General features: G+C 36.0%; 1 pseudogene; it reads left to right on the top strand.

The window, feature by feature from the left end:
- The first annotated feature begins 2,127 nt into the window (after positions 1 to 2,127).
- On the top strand, positions 2,128 to 23,960 carry LOC131897931 (vomeronasal type-2 receptor 116-like; annotated as a pseudogene).
- Positions 23,961 to 27,954: the final 3,994 nt, after the last annotated feature.

Here is a 27,954-nt window from a genome sequence, read left to right as displayed (position 1 = left end):
CCCATGGAACATCACCCATCTTTAAGGAAAGTAGTGGAAACAGGACAAATTTAAAGTGGAAGAAGGTATGTATAATGGGGCAGAATAGTGTTCCAACAATGTGCATAGTGGTGTAAGATTTGGAGAAGAATCAGTAAAATCTAAGCTCCTGTGGGAATAATCTAGGCAAACCCATTATTTTATAAGCTAAGAAAAAACTAATGATAATTTAGACACAGTCTAACTAAAGATCTTTGTTCTGCATCACGATTTCTAAGTTCTTTCTCATCTCAATGTCCACTTTGTTCAAATTTCCACATTTCTTTCCACCTGTAATGAAAATGTAAGTTGTTTCAATTTCTAAAGTATTGACATATGAACTGCAATTTAAACATATGTTGGCAGATCAAAGGAAGCGATCCTAAGTCTTACTGCTAATATGAAAATCCAAGTATCAGATAATAAATTAATAATTGAGAACAAAAATATATATATCAGTAATACAGAAGAATGGTATGGCTTTTTTTAAATTACCCAGGGGAATGTTAGCCGAAAATATTTTGCACCAGCCCAATACCAAACAAAACATGAGTGTTGTAAAGTGTGAGAAATCTGTTCTCCCACAGCTCAGGAATACAGGAATTCAAAGTGACATCCTTACATTCTGAAACTCTGAATAAAAGTGATTATGTTTTTCTGTGAGTCAGGTCATGAAATATCCGCAGTCCTCAAATCCATGTTGTCTGTCTGGGCTATTGGTCTTTCCAACCACATCAGGTCCAACAATAATGGCCTTATGCACACTGATCACCTCATAAAATAACCAGTTTTCAATCAGGAGTTTGAGGTATTAGTGCTTAGAGGCCTAACTGAGCCTCCTGGGAGACACAAATCTAGAGTCATTTATAACCTTTTTTAATATGAAGAAACTTCAGGTCTCTGTGACAGTCATAAATGACATTGTTGTATTCAGAATTGTTCCTTAATACATAGCAGATGTATAGCGGATGTGTGAGGCAGTGCTCAGGTTAGAAGCTAGATGATACATTCAACTTTGCCACATAGGGTCTGTATAATGGTAGAATGGAACCCATGTGAAGCTATGGGTGAGCTGTTAGGTATATGTGTGCATGATAATGTTTTCAGACTTTATATTCACAATTATTGAACTTTCTGCTCTTCATATAAACTTCATTAAAGTATTGTTAATGAACATTTTATACATGTTGAGTGGAGTATATGAGCTCTTATTTAATTAATTAATTAATTAATTAATTAATTAATCAAGGAAAATGGAGGGAGTGTTTTCAGTACTCCATATTCAAAGAAAAGCAAAAATAGTTGCTGAATCTTTTTCTCTTGATGTAGGGGGTATGAGGTTTTTATATTAAATGAATGATTCAACATTGAAAAGAACAAACAACAGCACAGTAGGTCAGAGTTCAAAAAGTAAACAGAAAAACTAATCTCATCATTGATTAAACCACTGATTTGGAATTCATGAATTCAGGTTGTCAGTTTCCCAGGACTGAGACAAAAACACATTTTGGATATATAGAGTCATTGAAGAAATATTGGTATGTAGTCATGCAAGGTTTCTAAAAATAAATAAAAAATATTTTTAGATTCCTCCAGGAGATTGGCAAGTTAGACTGGCAATTTTAAAAGTTTTAAAGAGCAGGATGCCCTACTGCTTTTCACTGGACCATTCTGTTCAGCATACTTGTTAAAGATGTTTGTCATATCATCTCCCTTGACATCCTCCCTTGCAAGGTCTTTGCATCATCCTGAGTCACTGTTTCATGTAACTTTTGTGATAGAGAGTTCTGGGCAAGTCTATTCAAGAAGCTTCATCCCTGGGGTCTTGCTGTCTTGAAGAAGATCCCAAATGTCTTTTGAAGCTTGTTTTTATCTTGAATGTTAGGTCTCAGATGGAAAGTCTCAGAGAAGAAAGGTTTTCAAATTCTCCATGGAGTGTAGAAGGAACATGTCAAAAAGTGTATGTGATTAGAGTGATGACTTCAGTCACCAATAATATTACAAACTTTTGTCCCCCCCCCCAAAAAAAAGACCTCTATATGTAGCTGCTGAACACATTGGGATCTCTGTTCCCCATGCTTACAGTGTGGTAGACACTTCTATTTTATAATGGTCTCTTTGATTTTTCTTTTCTGGCTACTGCAGTCTCTTGTTCCTTTGTCTTCCTTCGATGCTTCTCAGTGCCATTCAAAAATACAACGTCATTTACATCGTGATGGAAATGTGCTGATTGCTGCACTTGTTCCACTTTTTTATGTTTTCGACAGCACAACAAATGATTTCAGAAGTGAAAAACAGAGTATGGTCCAGTAAGTACTTTTAAAATGTATGTATTTTCATTATTCAGATTTTATTATTCTCAAGTAAGTTTGAATTCACAAGAATTTGGTTTTTCTCTCCCATTCTGACACTCCCTCTCTTATACTCATAATACTCTTTTTCAGGTATGTCTTCCTGTTCCCTTTTTTCTTCTCCCAAATATAAAAGTTTGTTTTAATGAATGTTATTTTACCCATTTGATACTGTGAATCTCTTTATGTTCCTCTGCAGTGCTTTTATCTGTCCAATGGTGGGACCTTTTCATGGCTTTCTATGCAGATGGAATATCCTACAACTTGACTCATTGTTTTGGACCATTTTCAAGGGCAGTTGTTTTCCTTTGAGAAGAAATGGTGGCATTCATTTCAGTGACTACAGAGTCCTTATGTGACGGTAGAGTGACAGGGACTGCCTGTAGTAGCTAGTGCTGATTAGCAAGTCAGAATATGAGAATTTGGAGTTCGCTCCTCTTCTGTTCAAATGCTTTCAAAACGACTTACAATTTTTATCTATAATTTTAATTAGTATTCTTTTAGATTCTGTCAATTGTATACCTTTTGCTCCATATCATTCCTATGTTTGTAATTATTTACAGTTAGTACAGATGTATTCTGAGGTCACATAGATAGATGTTGATGGTGACCTCAGAGGGTACTATCTAAGTTAGTTTTGTAAAGACCAGAGGACAGTCTCAGTCAAGTTAAAAAAGTTCTTGAACTCTGCTGAAGGAAAATGCCTACATATAATTCTTTGTGAATGAAGTAAGATCTATTTTATTCTGTGCATACATTTCTGTGGCTGTAAGATTCATGGGATCTGAAATAGAGGATGACAGCTTATACTAATTTTTAACACAATACTATAAAATGGAAATGCAGAAGCAAAGTTCAGGTAGAGAGTCAGAATCAGAGTATAGACAATTAGGAGTGAAGATGAATTTAAGTCCTCGTGATATGATTGTATTTTTATTGAAAGCTAGATGAAGTGCTAAGACGTACAGGGCATGTAGAGTAGGAGAAATAATCAAAGAGGAAAAGTTGATAGATATTAGCATGTTTTGACAACTTGTTCTGAAACAGATAAAGCAAATATGGTGACAGATATCCATTTACAGGAGTGTATCAATGTGACTAATTGAAGAATGTGGGTTTGTTTTGTTTTACCCTCTTAATTGATTTTCCTCATATTTTGATTGGATGCACATGAGCATGTTCTGCCTGATAATCATAAGAAAAAGAACATAGAATGTGTGGCCTGGAATATAACTCATTACAGTAATTTTTATGCATTATTATATATATTTATTTTACTTTCATGTGGTTCTAATTTTAAAAATGATATTTAAACAGGATTTATATATATGGATATAAATATATATCCATAAATAGTGATACATTTGTATATATACATATATATATACAGACATACACATATGTATATTTTTTCAATTTTATATACATTTATATATGTATTTCATGGAAATATATAACCTCTCAGATTAATTCTGGTTATTAATATGAGCAGGACGCCTAGTTTCCTGGTAAGGTACATTTTAAAGTCTTTTTGTGAATGGACGATAATATCCCCTGTAAGTGATTACAAACAGACAATCTCTCTACTCATGTGTGAGCATCATTTTTTTTCACATTTACTTCAATGTACAATTGACATGACAAGTCAAATGTCATTTTAACAATACAATTATGAGTGTAGTTGTTGTGTTCAGAACATGAAACAAATGCATGTTTCTCAAACTCCCCCTTGAGACCTCCTTGTCACTTAGCTTCTGTGTCTGTTGCTTGTAGCATGGTTATCCTTTATGGCTAATACACACTTATAAGCTAACACAAACCATGTTTGTTTTCCTGGGTCCAGGTTACCACACTCAGGATGATATTTTCTACTTCTATCTCTCTGTCATAAATTTAATGATGTTTCTGTTTTTAACAGCCAAATAATACTCCATTGTGTTAATGTGCCTCATTTTCTTAATCTGTTGTTCAGCTTAAGGACATCTAGGTTGTTTCCAATTCATAGCTACTATGAATTAAGCTTCTGAGAACATAGTTAACCAAGTGTCCTTGTCATATGGTGTAGGATCTTTGGGTGTATTTCCAAGAGTGTTAAAGGTGAGTCTTGGGATAGATCTATTCCCAGTTTTTGAGAAACCACCATAATGATTTCCAAAATGATTGTACAAGTTTGCACTCCAACAAGCAATGGAGAAATTCCCCTTGTTCCACATCCTCACCAGCTTGAGCTGTCATTTGAATTTTTGATCTTAGCCATTCTGAAAAGTTTAAGATAGAATACTAGCGTTGTTTTGATATTCATTTTTCTAATGGCTAAAAATGTTTCAAATTTTTAAGTGATTCCCACCCATTTGAGATTCATCTGTTGAGAATTTTCTATTTAGATTGTACCCCATTTTTAAGTGAATATTTGTTTTTTTTGATATTTAGTTTTCTGAGTTTTTAAAATATAGTTTGGATATCAGCCCTATATCAGATATGGAGTTTGTGAAGATCTTTTCCCGTTCTGTAGGCAGCCATTTTGTCCTTTCGACAGTGTCCTTTGACTTACAGAAAATTTTAATTTTTGGAGAATATATAATCCTTGATAATTTGGAGTTCATAATGTCTCTAATTAGATGCTTTATTCCTAATTAAAATGTTTCATGTTAAAGGACATAACATTTGCTTTGTGATTATTCTAAAAATTCTCACAAAGTTATATTAATTTAAAATATTTTTTATATTTCCTTTTTGTGAAAAATTATATATTTCAAGGTTGATCAAAATCTTTTCATCCATTTCTTGATTATTTATTTTTCTTATGTGTACCCATGCTCTAACTACAAATATAAGTTCATCAATTACCCTCCCATTTACATTCATTAATAGTATGAACTCCATGTGATTTGATTTTCCCTGAAATATCAATGATTTAAACACTCATTAATTTTTCCAGTATTGTATGTTCTACTTTTAACTGAATTTCTAACACATTCTATCTCCTTTAGATTTCAATGGAAATGATGTGACTCAGGAAACATTAAGAAATCCATACTGGTCATTTCTGTTATTCATATCTTTCTAATGATGTATCTTTGTATCTTGAAAATTTGTCAGTCTACTCAACATACTAAAAACAATCATCACTTAATTTATTTTTTACATTTGCATTTATCTGATGATCAGTGATGCTGAAAACTTTTTAAAGTAGCTGCTGGTTGTATGTGCTTTTCTTTTGTACAAGATCTGTACATGCCATTACCCCATTTGATGAATAGAGGTTTTATTGCCTTGATCTACAACTTCTTCAGATTGAATGCTTTTGACATTAGTCTACCATCTAAACAGAAAGCAAATGGTTTATCTCATTTATGGTGCTCTGACAATTGTTTTTGTTTTGTTTTTGCTGTAAAGAATATTTTATTCATTATTTTCATAGTTGAATCTTCATTTTGTACAGGTCTGTCTTTTGTTAGTTGAGGCTAATTTGTGTGACATTGGCATTGTCTTTTGTAAGTTCTTGCCTACACCAATACCTTGACAATTATTAGGTGTGTGTATTCTATAACTTTTAGTGTTTCATTTTTAAAGCTAAGGACTGTGATCCATTTTGAATTGATTTCTATAAAAGGATAATGGTCTAATCTCACTGCCCTGTATGTTGATGCCCAGACTGTCAGCTCTATTTATTGTATAGGCTGTGTTTCCTCAACTGTTTATTTCTGCCTCCTTTGTTAAAAGAAATAGTTGGTTGTTTCTTTGGTGTTTAAAAGAAATCATAACTATCTAGATGTAAGTACCATCTTACAGCAATATAATTGTTATCAACAAGAAATCTAACCATAGGTATGTGAAAGTCTGTTGGCAAAGACAAATCATTACTTTCTGCAGGTGGGCATGAAAATGTATAGAGATGTTATGGAAATCATTTTGGAGGCCCATCAAATATTTAAAATAGAAATAAAATGACATATGAACATTTATTCTACTTCTGACTTCATTTTCAGAAAAGTCTTCATCCTGTCTTAGAGATTTTCTTTCACTGTGAATGAGATTCTCATCATTATTTTGGTTTTTGTTGTAGCTCTATTGTTTCATAATTTTTAACCACTTTTAAAATTTATTTTTTCAGCATACATTTATACTGGTAGGAATGCAAGCTTGTACAACCACTTTGGAAATCAATATGGCACTTTCTTAGAAAATTGGGAATCAATCTCCCCCAAGATCCAGCTATACCACTCTTGGGCATATGCCCAAGGAATGCTCAATCATACCACAAGGGCACTTGCTCAGCTATGCTCATATTAGCATTGTTTGTAATAGCCAGAACCTGGAAACAACCTGGATGCCCTTCAACTGAAGAATGGATAAAGAAAATGTGGTACATATACACAATGGAATACTACTCAGCAGAGAAAAACAATGACATCCTGAGGTTTGCAGGCAAATGGATGGATCTAGAAAAAATCATCCTGAGTGAGGTAACCCAGACTTAGAAAGACAAACAAGGTATGTACTCACTTATAGGAGGATACTAGATGTGGAACAAGGATGACTGGACTGCTACTCACATCACCAGGGAGGCTACCTAAAACAGGACCCCAAGAAATACATGGGGATCGCCCAATGATGGAGAAATGGATGAGATCTACATGAACAGCCTGGACGTGAGTGGGGGTAATGAAGGGCGAGGGTCGAGGGAAAGAGAACTTGGGGGAGCGGGAGATCCCAGCTGGATCAAGAACAGAGAGGGAGAACAAGGCATAGGAGACCATGGTAAATGAAGACCACATGAGAATAGGAAGAAGCAAAGTGCTAGAGAGGCCCACAGAAATCCACAAAGATACCCCCACAACAGACTGCTGGCAGTGGTCAAGAGACAGCCCGAACTGACCTACTCTGGTGATGGAATGGCCAAACACCCTAATTGTTGTGCTAGAAACCCCATCCAATGACTGAGGGAACTGGATACAGAGATCCACGACTAGGCCCCCGGTGGAGATCCAGGAGTCCAATTGGCGAGAAAGAGGAGGGTTTATATGAGCGAGAATTGGTGAGACCAAGGTTGGATAAAGCACAGGGACAAATAACCAAACGAATGGAAATATATCAACTATGAACTTTTTTTATTTTACAATATAATATGTAGAATTAAATTATATTGTAAAATAAAAAAAGCAAAAAAACCCTGCAACCATCAAGAATACAAAAAAAATTATTTTTTCAGTATACATTTATATTTATTTCAACATGTTTAAAAAACTAGATACACATTTCTTCAAAATATTAGCCATTTCTTTATGATGAGAAAATTCTATTTTCTTTTCTAGCTCTTCAAATGCATGGGTTTGTGTATTTGTGTGTATGTGTGTTGAATCTGTGTATTATATGATGTAGCATAAATACTTTCAGTTCCAGAAAACAGCTTTCAAATTCTATAAATATTATTTTATTTTCCTATTTACATATATTATCTGTAACATTATTATTCTAGGTAATAAAGTTTATTTTACCAAGATTGCATTATATTTACTATTTGTGAATCATTGTTCAGTGAATTTGTTTTATCTTTTACTTTACACATGTTTGCATGTATACATATACTTCTGTGAGTACCTGATATAGAGGATCTATATAAATCTCACAATTAAGTATATCAAAGCCGCCGGGCGGTGGTGGCGCACGCCTTTAATCCCAGCACTGGGGAGGCAGAGCCAGGCGGATCTCTGTGAGTTCGAGGCCAGCCTGGGCTACCAAGTGAGTTCCAGGAGAGGCTCAAAGCTACACAGAGAAACCCTGTCTCGAAAAAAACCAAAAAAAAAAGTATATCAAAGCCACATATATTAATATCCATTCTAGAATCTTTCAGAAGTAGGTTCTAATTCAAGTAAAGAATGGACTAGTTAGTGGGGTGATAGCAAGCAGACAAAGAGCAAAAGCTTCCTTCTCCCTTTTCCTTGTACAGGTGTCCATCAGAATTAGATCTGCATTAAAGGTATGTCTCTCAGCCTCAAGGTCTTCATTAAGGAAATATCTACAATATCTGGATTAAAAGGGTGCTTCATGCCCTCTAAGATTGAGATTATATTTAGTCAAGTTGGTAAACAAGAAAGGCCATCACAACTGCACCACTTGCCAAATTGACATGCAATCATATTTGTTTTGCCGTGATTCATTTCCAAATGAATTCAATCCCACTGAGACATAGGAGGTTTAACAAATAAATTTGCTATCTATTGTGAGAATATTCTTTCAGTGGGGAGGTCTCAAGTAATGTTTATCCCTTCTCTTTAAATTCTCATTAACTCCAAGTTTCATTCTCATCAAAGTTCACCATACGGAATCCATGAATTCATAAGGTTATTTACAGAAAATGACGATGGTCTTTCTGATGAGAATGTGGGTGACCTAGATATAGTCACACTGAAAATTCTCTACTCACTATGTATTAAGATATTTTATCATTACCATTTTTAAAGGTATATTAATATTTAAGATATCTTGGTTTGCTCATTTGGGTCTAACAGAATTGAAAGTAGTAGTTTGTTGTGTTTTACTTTTTCGGATAAAATCACCGTGTTGGATCTTCAAACACGTATTTGTTCATTTATTTTTTAATCAGGTTTCCTGGTGAAAAATATCCACATAATCATTAAAATAATTATTACTGCATATGCATTCATAAACTGTACATATATATCACATTTAAAAGCACAGATATAATGTGTTTGTATATGAAGAGATGATAACATTGCAATATGAGTAACATATCCTTCTATAGAAACAATAATATCTTAAATAAAATTGATAACCATAAGAGATATGAACCATATTGTAGAAATAAAATTGATATAAGAATCAGGAAATATCATTTTGACCTGAATTGTATGATTCTCTACATCTTTGACTTAAAAGTAGACATTAAGTTTATATGTAAAACCTCAGGTTAATTGTTTCAAGGAACTGTTAAGTAACATAGACATTTTTACTTATTTTACCTAAGCAGTCATATTGATTAAATAAGTATTTGAATTTAACATTAATTTGTAATTTTAGTATTACTATGAACAAAATGAATGAAGTCAAAGTCCTCAGTTTTAGTTTACAGAAACATTGACTTTTAATCATTTTGTTATCAAATACATGATATGAACAACAAACGATAATTCCATATGAGTAATCTGTACATACATGGCACAAAAGACAAATTATAAAACTAAGAATTTTTTAAAATTTTATTTTGTTATTTTACAATATAATTTAATTCTACATATCAGCCACGGATTCCCTTGTTCTCCCCCCTCCCGCCCCCTTCCCCTTCACCCCAGCAAACCCCCCATTCCCATCTCCTCCAGGGCAAAGACTCCCCTGGGGATTGAGATCACCCTGGTAGACTCAGTCCAGGCAGGTCCAGACCCTCCTCCCAGGCTGAGCCAAGCGTCCCTGCATAAGCCCCAGGTTTCAAACAGCCAACTCATGCACTAAGCACAGGACCCGGTCCCATTGCCTGGATGCCTCCCAAACAGATCAAGTCAATCAACTGTCTCACCTATTCAGAGGTCCTGATCCAGTTGGGGGCCTCTCACCCATTGGTTCAAAGTTCATGTGTTTCCATTCGTTTGGCTATTTATCCCTGTGCTTTATCCAACCTTGGTCTCACCAATTCTCGCTCATATAAACCCTCCTCTTTCTCGGCAGTTGGACTCCTGGAGCTCCACCTAGGGCCTAGTCGTGGATCTCTGCATCCAGTTCCCTCAGTCATTGGATGGAGTTTCTAGCATGACAATTAGGGTATTTGGCCATCCTATCCCCAAAGTAGGTCAGTTTGGGATGTCTCTCGAGCATTGCCAGCAGTCTATTGTGAGGGCATCTTTGTGGATTTCTGTGGGCCTCTCTAGCACTTTGCTTCTTCCTATTCTCATGTGGTCTTCATTTACCACGGTCTCCTATTCCTTGTTCTCCATCTCTGTTCTTGATCCAGCTGGGATCTCCCGCTCCCCCAAGCTCTCTTTCCCTCGAACCTCGCCCTTCATTACCCCCACTCACGTCCAGGCTGTTCATGTAGATCTCATCCATTTCTCCGTCATTGGGCGATCCCTGTGTCTTTCTTCGGGTCCTCCTATGAGTGAGTACATACCATGTTTGTCTTTCTGAGTCTGGGTTACCTCACTCAAGATGATTTTTTCTGGATCCTTCCATTTGCCTACAAAATCCATGATGTCATTGTTTTTCTCTGCTGAGTAGTATTCCATTGTGTATATGTACCACATTTTATTTATCCATTCTTCAGTTGAAGGGCATCTAGGTTGTTTCCATGTTCTGGCTATTACAAACAATGCTGTTATGAACATAGCTGAGCAAGTGCCCTTGTGGTATGATTGAGCATTCCTTGGGTATATGCCCAAGAGTGGTATAGCTAGATCTTGGGGGAGATGGATTCCCAATTTTCTAAGAAAGTGCCATATTGATTTCCAAAGTGGTTGTACAAGCTTGCATTCCCACCAGCAGTGGAGGAGAGTTCCTCTAGCTCCACATCCTCTCAAGCATAAGTTGTCTTCAGTGTTTTTGATCTTAGCCATTCTGACAGGCATAAGTTGGTATCTCAGAGTTGTTTTGATTTGCATTTCCCTGATAATTAAGGATGTTGAGAAATTCCTTAAATGTCTTACAGCCATTTTAGTTTCCTCTGTTGAGAATTGGCTGTTTAGTTCTATAGCCCATTTCTTAATTGGACTGTTGGGCATTTTGATGTCTAATTTCTTGAGTTCCTTATATATTCTGGATATCATTCCTCTGTCAGATGTGGGGTTAGTGAAGACCTTTGCCCATTCTGTAGGCTGTCGCTTTGCCTTGTTGACCATATCCTTTGCTCTACAAAAGCTTCTCAGTTTCAAAAGGTCCCATTGACTGATTCTCTCTATCAGTGTTTGAGCTACTGGTGTTCTATTTAGGAAGTGATCTCCTATGCCAATGCATTCAAGACTACTTCCTACTTTCTCTTCTAGCAGGTTCAGAGTAGCTGGATTTATGTTGAGATCCTTGATCCACTTGGACTTCAGTTTTGTGCACGGTGACAGATATGGATCTATTTGCAGCCTTCTATACATTCATATCCAGTTATGCCAGCACCATTTGTTGAAGATGCTTTCTCTTTTCCATTGTACACTTTTTGCTTCTTTGTCAAAATTATATGTTCATAGGTGTGCGGATTAATGTTAGGGTCTTCAATTTGATTCCATTGGTCCACATGTCGGTTTTTATGCCAGTACCAAGCTGTTTTTATTACTGTAGCTCTATAGTAGAGCTTGAAGACAGGGATCGTGATGCCTCCAGATGTTGTTTTGTTGTACAGGAATCTTTTGGCTATCCTGGGTTTTTTGTTTTTCCATATGAAGATGAGTATTATTCTTTCCAGGTCTTTGAAGATTTGTGTTGGTATTTTGATGGGGATTGCATTGAATCTGTAGATTGCTTTTGGTAAAATTGCCATTTATACTATGTTAGTCCTTCCTATCCATGAGCATGGGAGATCTTTCCATTTTCTGACATCTTCTTCAATTTCTTTTTGCAAGGACTTAAAGTTTTTGTCATATAGGTCCTTCACTTGCTTGGTTAGTGTTATCCCAAGGTATTTTACATCATTTGTGGCTATTGTAAAGGGTGATATATCTCTTATTTCCTTCTCAGCCTGTTTGTCAATTGTATATAGGAGGGCTACTGATTTTTTTGAGTTGATCTTGTATCCTGCTATGTTGCTGAAGGTGTTTATAAGCTGTATCAGTTCCTTGGTTGAATCTTTGGGGTCACTCAAGTATACTATCATGTCATCTGCAAATAGGGAAAGCTTGACTTCTTCCTTTCTAATTCGTATCCCCTTAATCTCCTTATGTTGTCTTGTTGCTCTGGCTAGAACTTCAAGTACTATATTTAATAAGTATGGGGAGAGTGGACAGCCTTGCCTCGTTCCTGATTTTAGTGGAATTGCTTTGAGTTTCTCTCCATTTATTTGATGTTGGCTGTTGGCTTGCTGTAAATTGCCTTTATTATGTTTAGGTATGTTCCCTGTATTTCTGATTGCTTCAAGACGTTTATCATGAAGGGGTGTTGGATTTTGTCAAATGCCTTTTCAACATCTAGTGAGATGATCATGTGGTTTTTTTTTCTTTGAGTTTGTATATATGGTATATTACATTGACAGACTTTCCTATGTTGAACCACCCTTGTATCCCTGGGATGAAGCCTACTTGATCATGGTGAATAATTGTTTTGATGTGTTCTTGGAGTCTGTTTGCCAGTATTTTATTGAGTATTTTTGCATCAATGTTCATGAGGGAGATCGGTCTGTAGTTCTCTTTCTTTGTTGCATCCTTGATTGGTTTAGGAATCAGGGTAATTGTAGCCTCATAGAAGGAGTTTGGTAATGTTTCTTTTGTTTCTATTGTGTGGAACAGTTAAGAGAGTATTGGTATTAACTCTTCTTTGAAGACCTGGTAGAATTCTGCGCTGAAACCATCTGGTCCTGGGCTTTTTTTGGTTGGAAGACTTTTAATGACTGTTTCTATTTCGTTAGGGGTTATTGGACTATTTAAATAGTTTATCTGGCCATGATTTAACTTAGGTATGTGGTACCTATCCTGAAAATTATCCATTTCTTTTAGATTTTCCAGTTTTGTGGAATAGAGGTTTTTGAAGTATGACCTGATGATTCTCTGGATTTCCTCAATGTCTGTTGTTATGTCCCCCTTTTCATTTCTGATTTTGTTAAATTGATGCTCTCTCTCTCTCTGTCTTTTGGTTAGTTTTTTTTAAGGGCTTGTCCATCTTGTTGATTTTCTCAAAGAACCAACACTTTGTTTCATTAATTTTTTGTATTGTTCTCTTTGTTTCTATTTTATTGATTTCAGCTCTCACTTTGATAATTTCCTGGCATCTATTCTTCCTGAGAGACTTTGCTGCTTCTTGTTCTAGAGCTTTCAGGTGTGTTGTTAAGTCACTAGTGTGAGATTTCTCCAACTTCTTTATGTGGGCATTTAGTGCTGTGAATTTCCCTCTTAGCACTGCTTTCATAGTGTCCCATAAGTTTGGGTATGTGGTGTCTTCATTTTTGTTGATCTCTAGGAAGTCTTTAATTTCTTTCTTTATTTCTTCCTTAACCCATTGGTGATTCAGTTGAGCATTATTCAGTTTCCATGAGATTGTAGGTTTTTTGTAGTTTTTGTTGTTGTTGAAATCTAACTTTAAACCATGGTGGTCTGATAGAATGCAGGATGTTATTCCAATTGTTTTGTATCTGTTGAGATTTGCTTTGTGGCCAAGTATGTGGTCGATTTTAGAGAAGGTTCAATGGGGTGCTGAGAAGAAGGTATATTCTGTTCTGTTAGGATGGAATGTTCTGTAGATATCGATTAAGTCCATTTGAGTCATGACATCAGTTAAGTCCTTTATTTCTCTGTTAAGTTTCAATTTGGGGATCTGTCCAGTGGTGAAAGTGGGGTGTTGAGGTCTCCAACTATTAATGTGTGGGGTTTTATATGTGGTTTAAGCTTTAGTAATGTTTCTTTTACATATGTAGGTGCCCTTGTGTTTGGGGCATAAATGTTCAGAATTGAGACTTCATCTTGGTGGATCTTTCCTGTGATGAGTATGTAATGCCCTTCTTGATCTCTTTTGATTGATTTTAGTTTGAAGTCTATTTTGCTGGATATCAGGATGGCTACACCCGCTTGTTTCTTAAGACCGTTTGATTGGAAAGTCTTTTCCCAGCCTTTTATTCTTAGGTAGTGTCTATCTTTGAATTTGAGGTGTGTTTCTTGTATGCAGCAGAAAGTTGGGTCCTGCTTTCGTATCCATTCTGTAAGCCTGTGTCTTTTTATAGGTGAAATAAGTCCATTGATATTAAGGGATATTAATGACCAGTGATTGTTCATTCCTGTTATTTTTTGGTGGTAGTGTGTGTGTACTTCTTTTCTTTGGGGTTTACTGCTGTGGCTTTATCTATGGCCTGTGTTTTCGAGGGTGTATCTGACTTCCTTAGGTTGGAATTTTCCTTCTAGTGCTTTTTGTAGGGCTGGGTTTGTGGATAAGTATTGTTTAAATTTGGCTTTGTCATGGAATGTCTTGTTCACTCCATCTATGATGATTGCAAGTTTTGCTTGGTATATTAGTCTAGGCTGGCATTGGTGGTCTCTTAGTCTCTGCATTATGTCTGTCTAGGTCCTTCTAGCTTTCAGAGTCTCCATTGAGAAATCGGGTGTTATTCTGATGGGTTTGCCTTTATAAGTCACTTGGCCTTTTTCCTTTGCTGCTCTTGATATTTCTCTTTATTCTGTACATTTAGTTGTTTAATTATTATGTGGCAAGGGGACTTTTTTTGGGGGTCTAATCTGTTTGGTGTTCTATAGGCTTCTTGTATCTTCATGGCCATTTCCTTTTTTAAGTTGGGAAAGTTTCCTTTTATGATCTTGTTGAATATATTTTCTGTGCCTTTGAGTTGGTATTCTTCTCTTTCTTCTATTCCTATTATTGGTCTTTTCATGGTGTCCCAAATTTCTTGGACATTTTGGGTCATGACATTGTTGGCTTTAGTGTTTTCTTTGACTGATGAATCTATTTCTTCTACTGTATCTTCAATGCCAGAGATCCTCTCTTTCATCTCTTGCATTCTGTTGGTTATACTTGCATCTCAAGTTCCTATTTGTTTACTCAGATTTTCTATTTCCAGCATTCCCTCTGTTTGTGTCTTCTTCATTTTTTCTATTTCCCTTTTCAGGTCTTGGGCTGTTTCCTTCATCTGTTTCATTGCTTTTTCATGATTTTCTTCCAGGGCTTTATTGTTTTCTTCCAGGACTTTATTGTTTTCTTTTACTTTATTTGTCCTTTTCTCTAGATTTTTATAGTGTTCTTCCCATTTTTTGTTTGTCTTTTCCTCTATATAAGCCTCTACCTTCTTCATGATGTTATTCATAAGGTTGATTTCTTCTGCTTCTTCGAACTTTTGATGTTCCGGTCTAGCTAGATGTTGGAGGAGGGCTAGGTTCTGGTGATTCTGTATTGATCTTCATTTTGTTGTATGTACCTCTGCCTTAACATCTGCCCATCTCCTTGTGGTCCGTTCTTGGTCTTATCATCACACTTGGTCCAGACAGAGCTGACAGATTTAGGAAGTCTCTCTCTCTTGTCCAGATGGGAGCTCTCTTGTCCAGATGGGAAGTCTGGGGCAGGATGGGAGCTCTTGTCCAGACAGGAAGTCCAGGGCAGGATGGTTGCTGGGGGATGATCTCTAAGTCTCAGGAAATGTCAGGGGTCTCAGGCGATGATGGGGGTGGGGGCAGGGCTTGGAGATTGCAGCATCTGCCAGGGGTCTTGGAGAAGGGGAGCCTTCCCAGTAGGGCTAGAAGGGAACCTGCCCGGTGGCCCGAACCTGGGGCCCAGTTGGGCAGGTCTTCCCCGGAGTGGCTGGTGCCCAGGGATGGGATCTAGGCTGAGCCCAGGCACTCACCTCTTGTCCAGAAGGGAAGTCCATAAACTAAGATTTTTATGATTAAAGCATGTTGAGTTTAAATTTTTATCACTTTCATTGTAAAAGAAAAACTTAACATAGCAATCTTTAATAAACATGTTGTTAGTCTGGGCAGAAACAAAAGCAGACACTCAGAGAACAAAGCAGCATGAAGTGCAAAGGACATTTTACCTTAGTGAGAGGAACATTGACTTGGACTTACCAGTCAGAATTAGCAGGGAGACGCTGTTGAGCCTACTATAGTAGCACTTTTCTGGTTGAAGCTAGTCTCTCATTGGCAATACTAATCTTTTGAGTGTCTGTTGGTATCTGTTTATTTCAATTATGTGTCTTTAGAAGCCAGTAAATATATCAGGTAAAACCCATTCATGTTAAAGCAAAACAAAACAAAAACAAAACATTAAGAATTACAAAATAAACACCTTAGAGGTCTGATGTTTTCTGAGTGTCCAAAATCTGCCAGCAGGGTATTCAAGGTTCTTGTGAAGTCCACTTTTTGGGGAAGTAAGAACATAGTGAATGGATAAAAAAAAGAGGCTGGCAGATGAGGGAAAATACAAAAAGTGGGGGAAAAACCCAGAGGGTTTGGTTCACGTATATAGGATATTAAACCGTAAGAAACTCACTCATTCTGCTCTTCATTGTATGGCTCTAAGAAAGGAAAAGATGATGGCACTGGTAGAAATAAAAGGTTAGTCAATCATATGCACTTGGTTGGGGTACTCTCAAACCCCCCCAGGTTCAGATCCAAATGTTGCTTTGGGGTTGATGCATGCAAAACAGTCAGCCATACCCATAATCATCATTGATTTTAATTAGAATAACTGAAATGCTGCAGTCTTTCCCTCTATGTACAGACAGAGTAAATGTGTTGTGGGGTCCCTTGGGTTTTATAGTACACATCAGGGGAGCCTTAAAGGATGGAAGTTGCCATCTGCTGGTTAAAGCATCAAAGATTTAGGGGTGTTTGTGTTTCTACTTACCAGAAGATTGCACAGGTACTGTAAGTTCAAGTCAACTTTCTGTCCTGAAATTTTAGACCCATCTGAGGCTTTTAGATAATTAAATTACCACTTACTACATACCCTGGCATTAAATTCTAACCATTACCAGGACAACAAAAAATATTGTTTATAGATAAATAACACAGAAGATATGAGAGCCATTGCATCATACTGGTAGACAGTATGATATGAGTCCCATTCATAAATAATGATAATCCCTCTCTGTAGGTACAAGATGAGAAGCTACCAGTTTTCTTTGTCCTTCATATTTGCCATTGAGGAGATCAACAGAAACACTCACATTTTACCCAACACGTCTCTAGGATTTCATCTCTATAATGTCCCTAGCAATCAAGGGACTACTCTTCTGGGAGCTTTGGCTTGCCTCACAGGATTTCAAAATGTGCGTCCTAATTATGAATGTAGAAGTAAGAAGAAGACTGCTGCTTTACTTACAGGAGCATCATGGGCAACATCTGCACATATTGGAAGACTACTGAATCTCTACAAATATCCACAGGTGAGGGACGTGGCTGTGAGGGAACAAGAAGCTTGAATTAAACTGCAGACATTTCAGATGTTTTCAAATGTAAGGAAGTGAGGTTGTGTCACTCATCTATCAAAGAAAATAAATCAGGCATTTGGTAATGTAGCCCCATATACTTTGCTTGAGACAGAAAAGAAGAAGAGTTTGAATCCCACAGTGAGTGTTTAGAAAATTCTGTGTCTTGTGAGGAATTTTCTATAATTGTCTTAAGAAACAAGATGGGAGTTTATAACACCATGAGCATATGTTAGACTATTCCAATCCAAAATGCCACCCTAGCTTTAAGATTGTGTTCTATGTCAATGTCTTCATTCATATTTCCTATCTGAAATTTCCTTCAGCTTACTTTTGGTCCATTTGACACTATCCTGAATGACAGAATCCAGTTCTCTTCTCTCTATCAGACAGCACCCAAGGACATATCTCTTTCACATGGCATTGTCATTTTGATGGTTCATTTCAGCTGGACCTGGGTGGGACTGGTTCTTATGATGACCACAAAGGGACTGAGAGTCTATCAGACTTGAGAGGAGAGATGGACAGGTACAGAGTGTGTTTAGCTTTTGTAGAAATAATTCCAGAAATCCCAATTTCCTCCTACTATGAACCTTCCATAAAAACTCACCTGCAGATACTGAAATCATCTGCAAATGTGGTTATCATTTATGGTGACCATGATTCATTGCATGGTGCAATTATGATTATAGCAACACATGTATTGAACAGGAAAGTCTGGGTCCTGAATTCACAATGGGATGAAATTTCTCTTACTAAATCTTTCATATTTGATACATTCCATGGGAGTCTCATTTTTGCACATCACCACACTGAGGCTTCTGATTTTAGGAAGTTTATCCAGACATATAATCCTTTCAAATACCCAGAGGACTATTTTCTTGCTAAGTTCTGGAACACATACTTCAATTGCTCTTTTTCTGGACCTGATTGTAAAATTTTGGGTAACTGTCTACCCAATGCTTCTTTGGATATGTTGCCTAAAAATGTTTGGGAAATGGATATGACTGAAGAGAGTTACAATTTATATAATTCTGTATATGCTGTGGCTCACAGTCTCCATGAGATGACACTCAAACAAGTACAAATTCAACCCCATGGAAATGGGGAGGTATATACCTTCCCTTGGGAGGTAATTTCTTTTCCTGTATATTTTATCAAAAGCACCATGACATATTGAGGTTTAATAAAAGTACTCAGGACATGATTGTACACTGTGATAGATTTTGCTAAAATGCACCTGAGAGACTGTATGTAATTTATCATCTAGACTTCCTTGCAAAAGCATGTGTCATTGTTCATGAAGACTGGATGGCATTAACATGGTTAAAATGTGTCTATGTCATATCTACTTTGTGTTACAATTAACCTCAGAAACTTCTCATGATAATATACTCAACTGAAACTCAAATATCTCTAAACATTTCATAATAGAAATAGAACTAGAGTCTAAATTTTCAAATGCTACTAGATCTTTATACTTCACATTATGAAGCTAAGATTATATTACCTAACTGATCACTTTAATACATTTTGGACATAAAATCTCCATTTACAATCTGAAAATTTGAGTAGATTACTTAAATATTTGGATGTGACAATCACGTAAAACTCTGGACATTTTCTTGAATCAACATTCATTAATTAAATCTTTCTGTTTGTTTGTTATTGTGTGTATGTCAAGTCTTTGTTTTGCAACTAACTGGCAGTATAGAAACATGATATATTCAATTTTTGTCTTCATCCATTAAAATGTTGATAGCTTAGTAAAGCTTGCAATTTATGCTAGAGATTTATGATAATGAGACCCATTGCTTCATCCAGTTCCACTGAAATTTTCTGGGAATTTTTAATCATCAGATTATGCATCTCTTTTAGCTTCACCCTTTTCTCAAGAAGATCCATTTCAAAAATGGTGCTGGAAACATTGTGGTTTTGGATTCACAAAGGAAATTAGATGCTGAATATGATATTATCAATATCTGGAATTTTCCAGAGAGCCTCAGAAAAAAGATGAAAGTTGGAACATTTTCTCCAAAAGCTCCAGAAGGGCAGCAACTGTTTTTGTCTGACCATATGATACAATGGGCTATAGAATTTACAGAGGTGCGCTGGATCTTATCGCATTGCTTTGATCTCTATGTTAATAAACATTTGTTTGTGGATGTAATGATCATTGTTTCCTTACTTAGTGCCCTTCTTAATGTACAAAAATAATGTCATGTGAGGAAGATTCTGTTGCCTTATTCTGAGTAATGGAATTGTTTATTTTTCCATACTTTATTCTATGGGCACTTATTTGCAGTTATAAATATAGTGTCTACTTATTAAGATTTAATCCCTGCACTGAAACCAACTGACAAAAGCATTAATTAAGCTGCCAGATTAGGAAATATCAGTGCATGGGTATTTCGAATTCAGGCAACTGGCAACACACATTAGCATGGAGGGCACGTATGCATTGGTTAATTGCTTGTCTTGCTGCTGAAAAGGAAGCAATTTGTCTATGCATCACAACATACCTTAAGAACATAGTTTTTACTTGATTCACATTTGGGGTGAGCACTCAATAATAATTCAGGCAATCGTGTTGGCAAGAGCCTGAGAAAGTGATTCACATTGTATCTTCAGTCAGGAAGTAGATAGACATGATCACTGCTCTTCACCTCCCTTTTTGTTTTTCTTTCAGTCCTTAGCAACAGCCAATGAAATGTTGCTAACTAATTATAGAACATAACTTCCCACTTCTAGTGCCATAACAAGATCATCCTGCATAGAAAATCACAAAGATTAGTTTATATGATAATTCTGAATTCTGTCAAGTTGACAAATGTAAATTAAGCAACACCATTGGGAAACAAAGTTGCTCACTCCATCTCTGAGGAAGTACAGCATAGGATCAGTATATTACAGTTGCCCACTTTGATATGTACTCAGTAAACCAACGTCTTATTTTTCTTATTTTTAGAATAAATATAAAAACTTTCTATGTCATTGTTCAATATGGAAAAACAGAAATTTTATTGTTTTAAAACAGTACACTCTTGAGTGTTTTCTCTTCTATATTTACTTCCTAGCTTCCTTATTCTGTGTGCAGTGAAAACTGTGTTCCAGGATTCAGAAAATCTCCCCAGGAGGGCAAGACTGTCTGCTGCTTTGATTGCACTCCTTGTCCAGCTAATGAGATTTCCAATGAGACAAGTAAGTGTCAGACTCACTGGGGGAATTTCTCACCTCTAAAGAATCTTCTGCAAAGGCTAAGCAGATTGAAATGTTCTGTGAAGGAACATTTGAGATAACTCCCCTTCTTCTTTCAGTTAGAATAAAAATGTTTTCGTTCATTTTATTTTCATTTTAATTGATGTTCTGGCCATTGAAACTCAGATTTGATCCTCTACAGCCATTGTTGCAGAGTTGTTTTAAGAGAACAACTTTACCCATCACAGAGTATTCTGCTTTATTTCACCATGACATTTAACATACACATGCAGGCACACACTCATGTGCGCATGCACCAACTTTATAAATTACTGACATGTCTTGTATTTCAAATCGTATTTATCTCATAGTTAGCACATCATAAAGGGTTGGATCCTTCGGCCTTTAGTTGCATAATTTCAGTCATGGTTCTAGGTTCATTAGAGGTGTTAGAAATGTATTTAATTTACACATGGACATATTTAGAAGTGTTTCATTTTTATAATTATTCATTTTGTTTTATCTGTGAATGTTTTGCCTACACTCATGTATGTTTACCATGTACTTCCTTGGTGCAACTCAATGTTAAATGTGGCATCAGATCACCTGTAGGTTGAGTCACAGGTAACATGAACCACATTGTAAGTGCTTGCAATGGAACCCAGGTCCTCCTTAAGAGTAACAGGTATGCTGTTAACATCTTGTGAAACTAGTTGAAATGGCACATCAACACTTTTTATTAATGATGTTGTGAATAAGCCAGGTATGGATACACACCCTTGTTCATAGAACAAGTTAGGACACTGAATATGAAAGACCATCTTTTCCAGGCAAAGGTGGATAGTAGAGGATTCTTATGTCAAAATATATCCAAGAAACATAAAACAGGCATGAGACAATTGATAGCAGTGAATATATGAGGACATATACTCACAATGTTTAATATGGAGAGAAACTTAAAGAGGATTCCTCAACTCCATCATTTATATCAAATGAGTTGCTTTGTATAATAGCTGGAATTCTTTGAATGACATAATGGTTTCCCTGAACACTCAGATGTTTTAACATTAATTCATAAAATTTAAAACATTCAAATTTTTTGGTGACTTTAATTTGCCTAATTTTAAAATATGCATTTTGAGACTGACTGTACAGACCCTTCAAAACTTAATGTGCAAAGAGGCTTTGAGTACATGGAGCCACAGTTTGTTCATGCACGTGTTAGTTATATTCATTTGAGGAAACAAGAAATATCAATATCAAGTATTGCATGACTGCAGTTTAACGAGACACTTTAGTAAGAGAGAAAAAAAACACTAAAATATAAGTGCTAAATATTTCAAAACAGTGAATCCTGTACTTCAAAACCTATATAGTAAGGCGAATCTATCTTCAAAAGAATCACTTTAAATGTCTAAAAAAATATTTGTCATGACTTATATACCCTGTGCATTTACTAAAAAAGATATATGATTGTGCTTATAAAGCATTCATGCTCTGTTAGAAATGGATAGATGTAAGCACATGGGATATAGAAAAAAAAGAGTACCTTGACAGTGAGAAGGTACAAGGAAGGCACATCTGAAAAACTAAGAAATTAAATGATAATCAAATAAAGGATATAGTAGGGAATAGAAAATGATAAATCCAATAGACTTCAATTAAAAAATCCACATTATAAAAATATTGAAGATTTTAATAGAAATATGAAATAGAAATATTCTTAATATAAATATGTAATTAATACAGTGATATTTACATCTTTTGAATTTAAGATGAAACTCACAAATTATAAGTGATAAAATATCAAAACATTATTCCATGACCAACCAAGACTAAAACTAGAGTTTTATATCTATTTGTTAAGTAGATCTTTTCTACTTAGAAGTGATTAAACAGTTTCACATGGGGAGTTCTTCCAGCTTTCAAGAATCTAAAAATTCTCATTCCTCAAGCACTGTCAGAGAATGAACACACTGGAGTATTCAATAAACACAACAGGAATTGCTAAATTTGAGTCTGATGGTGAGAACAACATTACAAGACAGATATTTCAGTGATCCTATGATCAAGTTAGGTTTATGTAATTTTATTCAATAACTTGACTATATCAATAAATAAAAATGCATTTTATCACTTAAATGAAATATATTTAAGTATAACAATATAAAGGATAGACTTGTTCACTTTATGTGCAACAAAGAAGATAGGCAGTATAATCCTGGAAGGATTTATTAGAGAGCACTTGAGAATTTTCACTATAGAGGACTGATTTACAGAGTCTGGAACAACAAAGGAAATGTGAGCAAATTCCAGACAAATGTTGCTGGGAAATGGCTTGAAATAAAAGGGGAACATGAGTAGAGACTCACTATAAATTTAATTTCTGAGTAGATATGGATCATTGTGTGAGGTGTCTAGAAAGTCATTATGCAAACGCAGAGCAGAAGCAATGCCTCCAGAAAGCAGTGACATTTCTGTCCTACGAAGACACTTTGGGGATGGCACTCACCTACTTGGCCCTGGGCTTCTCTGCACTAACAGCTGGTGTTCTTGGTGTCTTTGTGAAGTACCACCACACTCCCATTGTCAAGGCCAACAATCAGGCTCTCACTTACATCCTGCTCATCACTCTGATCTTCTGTTTTCTCTGTCCCTTGTTCTTCATTGGCCATCCCACCACAGCCAGCTGTATCCTGCAGCAGAGCACATTTGCAGTTTTGTTCGCTGTGGCTCTCTCCACAGTCTTGGCCAAATCTATTACTGTGGTTCTGGCTTTCAGAATCACATTGCCAGGAAGACTGATAAGGTGGATAATGATATCAAGAGCTCCTAACCTCATCATTCCTGTCTGCACCCTCATCCAACTTGTGCTCTGTGGAGTTTGGCTGAGTACCTCTCCTCCATTTATTGACTCAGATGCTCACTCTGAACATGGACACATAATTATTATATGCAACAAGGGCTCCACTACTGCCTTCCATTCTGTCCTGGCATACCTCTGCTCCATGGCACTTGGGAGCTACACTTTGGCTTATCTGTCCAGGAACCTGCCTGACACATTCAATGAAGCCAAGTTCATTACTTTCAGCATGTTGGTGTTCTTCAATGTGTGGGTCACCTTCCTCCCTGTCTACCACAGCACCAAGGGGAAACTCATGGTGGCCATGGAAGTCTTCTCCATCTTGGCTTCCAGTGCAGGTCTCCTAGGTTGCATCTTTGTCCCCAAGTGCTATATTATTTTGTTCAGACCACATAGAAATGTGCTTCATCATGTCAGGAATAAAGGACATTCTAGAGGAAAAGTGAATTTTACAGCATAGTCCATGATTTTTTTAATTATGTAGAAATCTTCCATCTTGTCTTTCACTAAGGTTTCAGTTGCCACAGATAAAATAGTGATTTAAGATTTTATATGTATTGACTTCCTATTGATGAAATCCATCTTTATTCTCTCATCTTCTAATATTATTTTCAAATTTCTCTAAATTAGAAGGTTGAATTCATAAAAAATTATTGTGCTCTCAATATTAAATAAGAGATGAATAAATGTGTATGTATTCTTTACCTCTTCAACACTGTATAACTTTAACCTTATAACACCACAAGATCTCATACATTTCCATGTGTTTTTATGCCTTCGATAGGTTTCCTGGATTCATCAAGCTTACAGTTCACGAATGCCTTTTCTATGAACAAAAGCACATATTAAAAAATGAATACGATTTTGACATGAAGGCATTGCTTTCTTTATTAATTGCATAATGAGCTATGTACTAGAGTAGAACAAAGACCAATACATGGTTTAATTACAGGCTAATGTCAGATTTCACTTAATCAGATATGTACCCAAACAGTCAATTACATAAAGTTTATGTTAAATCTACAAACATTGTTCAACTCTCTGCTATAACTGGTTCTGTATAACCTATCCTCACATCTAATTTGACATATATACCTAAAGATTTTCTGTACTCAGCCCTTCACAGTTCTTCAATATTGATAAACTGTCCTATATTCTTTCAGCTGAAACTCTGTATTGTGTGACTACTGCATATTTAAGAGGACCCATTCCTCCACATTTTATCAACACGTCATAACTGATAAATAATTCTTTGGGAACAACATTTATGGCTCCTCTTATTTCTAGTCTATTGTATATTTGTATAAATGTGTAAGACATCATGTGCTGCATGCCTTGCTTGTTGTCATTTATCAGTAACCGGTCTTTTTATAGTTTACACGATGTAAACTCTCAAGAAGAAGATGGAAGATAAATTATGTCACTCACTATATTTAAGTTGACAACAAACCAGATTCCATATTTGAGAATTGGTTCATCAGGGTAACATTTAAAAATATACTTTCTTGTACAATATTTTTTTTGTACAATATCATTGTTTATCCCCCAAGATACTCCTTAAATGCCCACCCACCCCACTTCATGACCTCTTTTTTTTCTCCATTTTGAAAACAAACTAAGAAAAACATTCAACTGGAATAAAACAAAACAAGTAAAAACAAACAATGACAGAACAATCTAAAGTATGTAGAATACATGTTAAACTTAACACACACATACAAATACACACACACACACACACACACATTCACACACAGGTGTCTGGCTTGCAAGACATGGTAGTGCTGTAGTGTCGTAGAGGTTCATGGAGCAATCATCCAACATCTGATTTGACTTAAGATCCACACCATGAATTGGAAATCTGACACTGTTTCATGGCCATGCACCTGAAGTTAGACAGCAAAAGGACCTAGGATAATAACACGTACTACAGTTCTACTAAAGGAATATAGCAATAAAATGACTCCTAGTGACATTCTGATCTATAACACTGCCTTCCTCAACTATGATCAGAGAGGCTTCCTTCTGCAGCAGATGAGAGTAAATACAGAGTTCCACATCCAGACATTATTGCTAAGAGTGATAGACACTGGAATTCTCAGCCATAAATTGTGTGCCTCTTTCTAATCCCTCCACACAGCACACAGGGAACACTGTGTCAGATGAGGCAGAAAAAATGTAGGAGGCAGAAGGAATATAGGACACCAAGGGAAAAGCCATGGACATCAACAAGATAGATGCACATATGATCTAACAGAGATGTAAGCAACATCCACAGGGCCTTTACCTGTCTGTACCAGATGAGGTCCTTCAGCTAAAAGGGGAAGTGTACACATTCCTCTATTCCTAACAAAGTATCAATTTCTAATTGCTAGCCAATTGCCAATGAAAGTCTAGTTTTTCTCTATGAGAGTCTCACTGGGGAAACAAAAACTACTTCTAAGTATAGGCTGTAAAACTAGCACTAGATTGCCAACAGAAAAGAAACTCAGTGGTGTATGTGGTGATTCCTAGAATCATACTGGCCTGTCATGGCTTTTCATTTTCTCTCTTCTATTTTATATTATGTATTTTGTGTGTTTACTATGGCTTCTAAACTAGTGGGTTTATGAGGTTCCTAAGAGTGTGAACAAATGTGTCTCAGTGTCTATATATGTTTCTTATGTGCTATCTTGGGAAATTTTCCTCTTGTGTGTTAGGATTGTACTATTCTGATGTGTTAGTTTTTTTCATATATTATTACATTATATTATAATGTATAAGTAATTCTTAGAGGCCAGGTTGTTTTCTAATGAGAATCAGTAAGGCTGTTGATTTGAGGAAGGGTAATGGGGAAGGTCATGGAGCAGAAGAGTGAAGAAACTTTAATCAGGATATATCATATAAGAAAAATAGATATTTTATATAAATAAAAAGAAAAGATAAAAAAGACATGAAACATATTTGGAAGCCATCTAATCATGCAAATGATGAGTAAGCTAAATTATGCAAAAACAGAGAATTATTCACCCAAACCTTCCAAGATATCATTGATTTCATATTTTTATTATCTTATTTATGGAAATAGATTTTTCTTATACTATATTTTTATCATAGTTTTCCCCCCATTCTTTCCAGATCTTGTCCACCTTCCTACATGCCCAAGAACACACACTTTCTCTCTCCCTCTCATTAAAACCACATAGACATGTAAAATAAACAAATAAATAAAAATATCCAAACAATCCAGTATAGGAACCAAACAAACAAGCAGAAAAAGTCATAATTCCCTATTGAATTAATTTTGTGTTGCCATTTACAGCTAAGCTTGGGGCCTGCCCTTCAGTATGGTTTATGTATCCTGAGAGACAGCATTGGATAAAACTAACTTTTCCTTTCATTTCCTGAGGAGATCTAAGTTTCTATAGTGATTAATTGAAGAAATTGAAATTTTCTTTTTAAAGCAACTGAAGTAATGAAAAATTGATCACAAGGAAAGTGGCAATTATCTTTAAAAATGAGCTCATGATATTTCTTCAAAATTTAGTAAATGTCTGGTGGTGAAAAACTAACCTGAGCAGATGATCTCCCTACAGATAACTTGTGGATCTAGGTAAAAATTTATAAAAATAAGCAATGTTCAAAGTTATTCTTTTAGTAAAAAGTAAAATTACTATGGTGAGAGACGTCAGCTACAACAAAGATATTTATAGTATCAGACCCATATTTTAAGGTAAGGAACTTCATTAATATGCACCATTATAGTTCAAGTATTCCAATAATCTAACTGAATCCAACATACATATCAGCTCACATATGCTAGGACTGCATTGACTTATGAACAAATAATTATTTGTCATTTTCACAAGTTACTTTTATCTTCTCTGTGCAAAAGACAACCTGTAATGAAAAACGCAAGGAAAGATAGGCTTTTTGTGCTTCCAGTGTGTAAAAGACAATATCATTATTAAAGGATACATATAGTAGGATGCAGGTGAGCTTCAAGTGGTGGGATTTGGGTATATTAACTCTTTACATAGTAGAGGACAGCAAATCTGAAAGTGAAGGCCAGAGCCAGAGGTAGTTAGAACCTTTGAAAGTCTGTGATTAATGCCCTACTTTACAAATAGGCTCAAAACTCTTCAAAATCCTACATTTCCACAGATCACCAGAACCTGAGTATCACAAATGTCAGAATTAGAGCAAGAACAGTAGTCATCAATAAAAGTATCCTTAATTTCAGACCCACACCCCATAGCTAAGAGTAGTATTGAGATGATCTGGTCTGCACTGCAACATCCTATGATATCAGGTCCGCTTGCTCTAATACGTATTACCAGAGTGTGGTTTCAGCTCCACACCATGCATATGACTTCCTCAGAAAACGGCATCCCAGATGGAAAACCATCTGATACTCTTCCTTCCTACAGGACTCTGGCCTTGCCTTAGAGTACTTGTCAGTTAATTCTGAAATC

The sequence above is a fragment of the Peromyscus eremicus genome, chromosome 23 (assembly GCF_949786415.1).
Source record: "Peromyscus eremicus chromosome 23, PerEre_H2_v1, whole genome shotgun sequence".
NCBI classification, from domain to species: Eukaryota; Metazoa; Chordata; class Mammalia; order Rodentia; family Cricetidae; genus Peromyscus; species Peromyscus eremicus.
This window is presented reverse-complemented; position numbering and strand designations above follow the sequence as displayed.